Here is a 7447-nt window from a genome sequence, read left to right on the forward strand (position 1 = left end):
AAATGATTTCACTCATCTGTGGAGTATAAGAACAAAGAAAACACTGAAGGAACAAAACAGCAGCAGACTCACATAACCCAAGAATGGACTAACAGTTACCAAAGGGAAAGGGACTGGGGAGGATGGGTGGGAAGGGAGGGAGAAGGGTGGGGAAAAGGGGCATTATGATTAGCACACAAAATGTGGTGGCGGGGGCATGGGGAAAGCAGTACATACAGAGAAGACTAGTAGTGATTCTCTAGCATCTTACTATGCTGATGGACAGTGACTGTAATGGGGTATGGAGTGGGGACTTGATAATAGGGGAACTGTCGTAACCATAATGTTGCTCATGTAATTGTACATCAATGATACCAAAAAAATAAATCATACTAAGCATGTTCTTTAACTATAATAGAATTAAAGTAGAACTCAATAACAAAGATATATGGAAATCACCATCTCCAAGCATTTGGAAATTAACACATTTTGACCCTTCATTCAAAGACTAAATCACAAGAGAAATAAAATATTCTGAAATGAATGAAAATGGAAACACAACAGTTCAAAATTTGTTGAACACCCCTAAAATAGTGCTTGGAGGGAAATTTTAGGTTTAATTGCTCCTTTAGAAAATATTTTAAATCAATGATGTAAGCTTCCTTATTTTAAATTAGGAAAAATAAACCAAAAGCAAGCACAGTGAAGGAAATAAAGATTTGTACTGAGATCAATGATACAGAAAATCAGAAAACAATGGAGAACATAAATGGAACTAAAGCTGGTACTTTGAAAAGATTAATAAAATGTCTAGCTGCTACCAACTGATGCAGGAAAACAGAGAAGACACAAATTACATAATCAAGGATGAAAAGATGAAAAATGGGGCATGCAGCACTACAAATCCTACAGAAATTAAAATAACAGTGAAGGAATTTTATGAACCACTTGATGCCAATAACTTTGTTAACCTCTATGAAAGTGACAAATTCCTTCAAAGACAAATGGTATTGATGTTCAATCAGAAAGAAAGAGATAACCCTAATAGCCCGATATTTGCTTGGATGTACCACAGTTTCTTAGTCCTTTGTTTACTGAAGGATTTCCTGACTGCTTCCACATTTTGGCAGTTATGAATGAAACTTCTAATAAATATCCTTGCACATGTTTTCATGTGGGCCCAAGTTTTCTATTCCTTTGGGTACAAATCAAGCAGCATGATTGCTGGATCACATGGTTTAGTTTTGTAAGAAACTGCCAAACCATATTCCAAGTGGCTGTACCATTTAGGATTCTCACCAGCAATGAGTGAGCGTTCCTGTTGCTCCACAACCTTTTCAGCATTTGGTGTTGTCAGTGTTCTAGATTTTGGCCATTGTAAGAGGCGTGTAGTGCTATCTCATTGTTTTAATTTTAATTTCTCTGTTAACATATGATACAGGCCATCTGTTTTCATATGCTTATTTGCCATTTCTACATCTTTGATAGACTGTAAGGTCTTTGGCCCATATTTTAATCAGGTTTTTTTTAGTTGAGTTTTACAAGTTCTTTGTACATTTCAGGTGACAGTTCTTTATCAGATGTGTCTTTTACAAATGACTTCACCAAGTCTTTTGCTTGTCTTCTAATTCTCTTGGCGTTGCCTGTTGCAGAGCAGATGTTTTTCATTTTAGTGAAATCCAGCTTATTAATGATCTCTTTCATAGATAATGTCTTCAGTGTTTTATTAACAGAGGTATCACCATAGCCAAGGCCATCTAGGTTTTCACTTCTGTTATTTTCTATGAATTTTTAGTTTTGCTTTTTACACTTCAGTGTATGACCCATTTTGAGTTACTTTTTGTGAAGGGTGTGAAGTCTGTTCTAGGTTCATTCTTCTGCACAGGGACATCCACTTCTCCTAGCACATTTCTTGAAGAGTACCTTCTCTCTCATATTGTCTTTACTTCTTTGTCAGAGATCATTTGACTACAGTTATGTGGGTCTATTTCAGGGTTCTCTATTCTGTTCCATTGACCTACTTATCTGTTCTTTTGCCAATACCAAGCTGTCTTGATTACTGTAGCTTTACAGTACCTCTTGAAGTTGAGTTGTATCAGTCTTCCAAGTTTTCTATTTTTTAGATTTGTTTGGAGGTGCATACAATAAAGTGCACAGATCTTAGCATACAGTTCAATTAATTTTGACATATATATGTACTCATATAACCATTACCCCAATCAAAATATCAAACATTGACACTAATTTTTCCCCCTTTACCTATTTCACCCATCCTCACATCACCCTCCCCTACGGCAAAAACCAGTTTGTTCTCTAAGAAATAGAAAGAGTCTATTTATGTTGTGTTTGTTCATTTGCTTTAATTTTTTAGATTCCACTTATATCAGTTTTTTAATATCTACAAAATAACTTGCTGGGATAAATTAAATCTTACATAAAATTAGGGAAAGCTAACACTTTTTACAATATTGAGTCTTCCTATCCATGAGCATGGACTATCTTTCCATTTATTTCATTGTTTGATTTCATTCATCAGAGTTGTATAGTTTTCCACATATAGATCCTTACATATTTTGTTAGATTTATACCTAATTATTACACTTTTTGGGGGGTGTTAATGTAAATATTTTTAATTTCAAATTTTACTTGTTCATTGTTAGAATATGAGAAATCAATTGAATTTGTATATTAACTTGTATTCTGCAACCTTGATATAATTCCTTGTTAGTTTCAGAAGTTTTATTTTGTTGTTGATCCCTTCAGATTTGCTACATAGATGATTATATCATCTATACAAACAGTTTTATGTTTTCCTTCCCAGTCTGTATACCTTTTAGTTCCTTTTCTTGCCTTATTGAATTAGCAAAGACTTACAGTACTATGATAAAAAGGAGTGGTGGGAGGGAACATCCTTGCCTTTGTTCCCAATCATACTAGGAAAGCTTCAAAGTTATCAACATCAAGATATTAAAATTAGGGTTTTTTAAGATAATCTTTACAATTGAGAAAGTTTCCCTCTGTAGCTTACCAAGAGTTTTTGTTGTTGTTGTTGTTATAATTAATCTAAAATTACATGAAGAACATTATGTTTACTAGAGTCCTCCCTTCACCAAGTCCCCCCCACAAACCCCATTACAGTCACTGTCCATCAGTGTAGTAAGATGCTGTAGAATCACTACTTGTCTTCTCTGTGTTGCACAGCCCGCCCCATTCCTCCCCCCCACATTATACATGCTAATTGTAGTACCCCCTTTCTTCTTCCCTGCCCTTATCCCTCCTCCCTTCCCATCCATCCTCCCCAGTCCCTTTCCCTTTGGTAACTGTTAGTCCATTCTTGGGTTCTGTGATTCTGCTGCTGTTTTGTTCCTTCAGTTTTTTTTTTTGTTCTTATACTCCACATATGAGTGAAATTATTTGGTATTTGTCTTTCTCCGCCTGGCGTATTTCAGTGAGCATAATACCCTCTAGCTCCATCCATGTTGTTGCAAATGGTAGGATCTGTTTTTTTCTTATGGCTGAATAATACTCCATTGTGTATATATGTACCACATCTTCTTTATCCATTCATCTATTGATGGACATTTAGGTTGCTTCCATTTCTTGGCTATTGTAAATAGTGCTGCGATAAACATAGGGGTGCACCTGTTTTTTTCAAACTGGAGTGCTGCATTCTTAGGGTAAATTCCTAGGAGTGGAATTCCTGGGTCAAATGGTAAGTCTATTTTGAGCATTTTGAGGAACCTCCATACGGCTTTCCACAATGGTTGAACTAATTTGCATTCCCACCAGCAGTGTAGGAGGGTTTCCCTTTCTCCACAGCCTCGCCAACATTTGTTGCTGTTTGTCTTTTGGATGGTGGCGATCCTTACTGGTGTGAGGTGATATCTCATTGTGGTTTTAATTTGCATTTCTCTGATGACTAGCGATGTGGAGCATCTTTTCATGTGTCTGTTGGCCATCTGAATTTCTTCTTTGGAGAACTGTCTGTTCAGCTCCTCTGCCCATTTTTAAATTGGATTATTTGCTTTTTGTTTGTTGAGGTGTGTGAGCTCTTTATATATTTTCATGTCAACCCTTTATCGGATCTGTCATTTATGAATATATTCTCCCATACTGTAGGGTACCTTTTTGTTCTATTGATGGTGTCCTTTGCTGTACAGAAGCTTTTCAGCTTGATATAGTCCCACTTGTTCATTTTTGCTTTTGTTTTCCTTGCCCAGGGAGATATGTTCATGAAGAGGTCACTCATGTTTATGTCCAAGAGATTTTTGCCTATGTTTTTTTCTAAGAGTTTTACGGTTTCATGACTTACATTCAGGTCCTTGATCCATGTCGAATTTACTTTTGTGTATGGGGGTAGACAGTCATCCAGTTTTATTCTCTTACATGTGGCTGTCCAGTTTTGCCAGCACCATCTGTTGAAGAGACTGTCATTTCCCCATTGTATGTCCATGGCTCCTTTATCATATATTAATTGACCATAAATGTTTGGGTTAATATCTGGGGTCTCTGTTCTGTTCCACTGGCCTGTGGCTCTGTTCTTGTGCCAGTAGCAAACTGTCTTGATTACTGTGGCTTTGTAATAGAGCTTGAAGTTGGGGAGCGAGATCCCCCCAACTTTATTCTTCCTTCTCAGGATTGCTTTGGCTATTCTGGGTCTTTGGTGTTTCCATATGAATTTTTGAACTATTTGTTCTAGTTCGTTGAAGAATGTTGCTGGTAATTTGATAGGGATTGCATCAAATCTGTATATTGCTTTGGGCAGGATGGCCATTTTGACTATATTAATTCTTCCTAGCCAAGAGCATGGGATGAGTTTCCATTTGTTAGTGTCCTCTTTAATTTCTCTTAAGAGTGTCTTATAGTTTTCAGGGTATAGGTCTTTCACTTCCTTGGTAAGGTTTATTCCTAAGTATTTTATTCTTTTTGATGCAATTGTGAATGGGATTGTTTTCCTGATTTCTCTTTCTATTAGTTCATTGTTAGTGTATAGGAAAGCCACAGATTTCTGTGTGTTGATTTTGTATCCTACAACTTTGCTGTATTCCGATATCAGTTCTAGTAGTTTTGGAGTGGAGTCTTTAGGGTTTTTTATGTACAATATCATGTCATCTGCAAATGGTGACAGTTTGTCTTCTTCTTCACCAATCTAGATTCCTTGTATTTCTTTGTTTTGTTTAATTGCCATGGCTAGGACCTCCAGTACTATGTTAAATAACAGTGGGGAGAGTGGCAACCCTGTCTTGTTCCCGATCTCAGAGGAAAAGCTTTCAGCTTCTCGCTGTTCAGTATGATGTTAGCTGTGGGCTTATCATATATGGCCTTTATTATGTTGAGGTACTTGCCCTCTATACCCATTTTGTTGAGAGTTTTTATCATGAATGGATGTTGAATTTTGTCGAAAGCTTTTTCAGCATCTATGGAGATGATCATGTGGTTTGTGTCTTTCTTTTTGTTGATGTGGTGGATGATGTTGATGGACTTTCGAATGTTGTGCCATCCTTGCATCCCTGGGATGAATGCCACTTGGTCGTGGTGTATGATCCTTTTGATATATTTTTGAAATCGGTTTGCTAATATTTTGTTGAGTATTTTTGCATCTACGTTCATCAGGGATATTGGTCTGTAATTTTCTTTTTTGGTGGGGTCTTTGCCTGGTTTTGGTATTAGGGTGATGTTCGCTTCATAGAATGAGTTTGGGAGTATTCTCTCCTCTTCTATTTTTTGGAAAACTTTAAGGAGAATGGGTATTATGTCTTCCCTGTATGTCTGATAAAATTCCGAGGTTAATCCATCTGGCCCCAGGGTTTTGTTCTTGGGTAGTTTTTTGATTACTGATTCAATTTCTTTGTTCATAATTGGTTTGTTTAAATTTTGTGTTTCTTCCTTGGTCAGCCTTGGAAGGTTGTATTTTTCTAGGAAGTTTTCCATTTCTTCTAGGTTTCCCAGCTTGTTAGCATATAGGTTTTCATAGTAGTCTCTAATTACCAAGAGTTTTTATCATGAATGGGTATTAGATTTTGTCAAATGCTTTTTCTTCGTCTATTGATAAGATAATGTGATTTTTATTTTATTGATTTTCAGATGTTGAACTAGCCTTGCATACATGTGATACATCCCACTTGGTCATGGTGTATAAATATTTTTATACATTGTTGAAATCAATTTGCTAACATTGTGTTGAGGTATGTGCATCATGAGATATATTGCTCTGTAGTTTTCTTGTGATGTCTATGCCTAGTTTTGGTAGAGGGATAATGCTGGCATCATAGAATAAATTAGAAAGTATTCCCTCTGCTTCTATCCTCTGAAAGAGATTATAGAGAATCATTTCTTCCTTAAATGTTTGGTAGGCTTCACCAGTTAACCCATCTGGGAGTGTGGCTTTCTGTTTGGGAAGGTTATTGACTAAATTATTGATTAAGTTTCTTTCATAGAGACAGGCTGATTCAGATAATCTATTCCTTCTTTGTGAGTTTTGGTCCATTGTATCTTTAAAGAAATGGTTCATTTCACTTAGATTATCAGATTTGTAGGCATAGAGTTGCTCCTGGTATTCCTTTATTATACTCTTACATGGTAGCTATAGTGATGTCCTCTCTGTCATTACTGATGTTAGTAATCTGCTTTTTCATTTTTTCTTAGCATGGCTAGATGCTTATTTATGTGATTGATGCTTTTAAAGAACCATCTTTTGGTTTCATTGATTTTTTTCTATTGTTTTCCTGTTTTCTACTCTGATCATCAATTATTTTCTTCTGCTTACTTTAGACTTAATTTGGTCTTCTTCTTTTTCTAGTTTCCTCAGGTAGAAACTTAGATAACTGATTTAAGATCTTTCCTCTCTTCTTATATATGCATTCAATGGTATAAATTTCCCTCTAAGTATTGCTTTTGCTTTTACTGAATCACATAAATTTTGATGTTGTGTTTTCATTTCCATTTAATTCAAAATATTTTAAAATTTCTATTGAGATTTCTTCTTTGACCCATGTGTTATTTATAAGTGTGTTGTTTAATCTCCATGTATTTGGGGATTTTTCTGGTTATCTTTCAGTTATTGATTTCTAGTTTAATTCCATTATAGTCTGAGAGCAGACATTGTGTAATCTCCAGTCTTTTAAATTTGTTATAATGTGTTTTATGACAAAGAATGTGGTCTATCTTGGTGAATGTTTCATGTAAGCTTGAGAAAAATATGTATTCTGCTATTGTTGGATTAACTAGTCTACAGATGTCAGTAATTTACAGGTGATTGATGGTCTTGATGATGTCAGTCATGCCTTACATCGTGCACGCTGGATCTGCCCATTTCTGAGAGGGGAGCGTTAAAGTCTCCAACCACAATAGCAGATTCATCAGTTTCCCTTTGCAGCTCTCAGTTTTTGCCTCACATGGTTTGATGCTGTGTCACTAGGTCCGTACACATTAAGAATCTTTATGTGTTTTGGAGAATTGACCCCTTTAT

This window comes from Manis pentadactyla, chromosome 1, assembly GCF_030020395.1.
Source record: "Manis pentadactyla isolate mManPen7 chromosome 1, mManPen7.hap1, whole genome shotgun sequence".
In the NCBI taxonomy this organism is placed as follows: Eukaryota; Metazoa; Chordata; class Mammalia; order Pholidota; family Manidae; genus Manis; species Manis pentadactyla.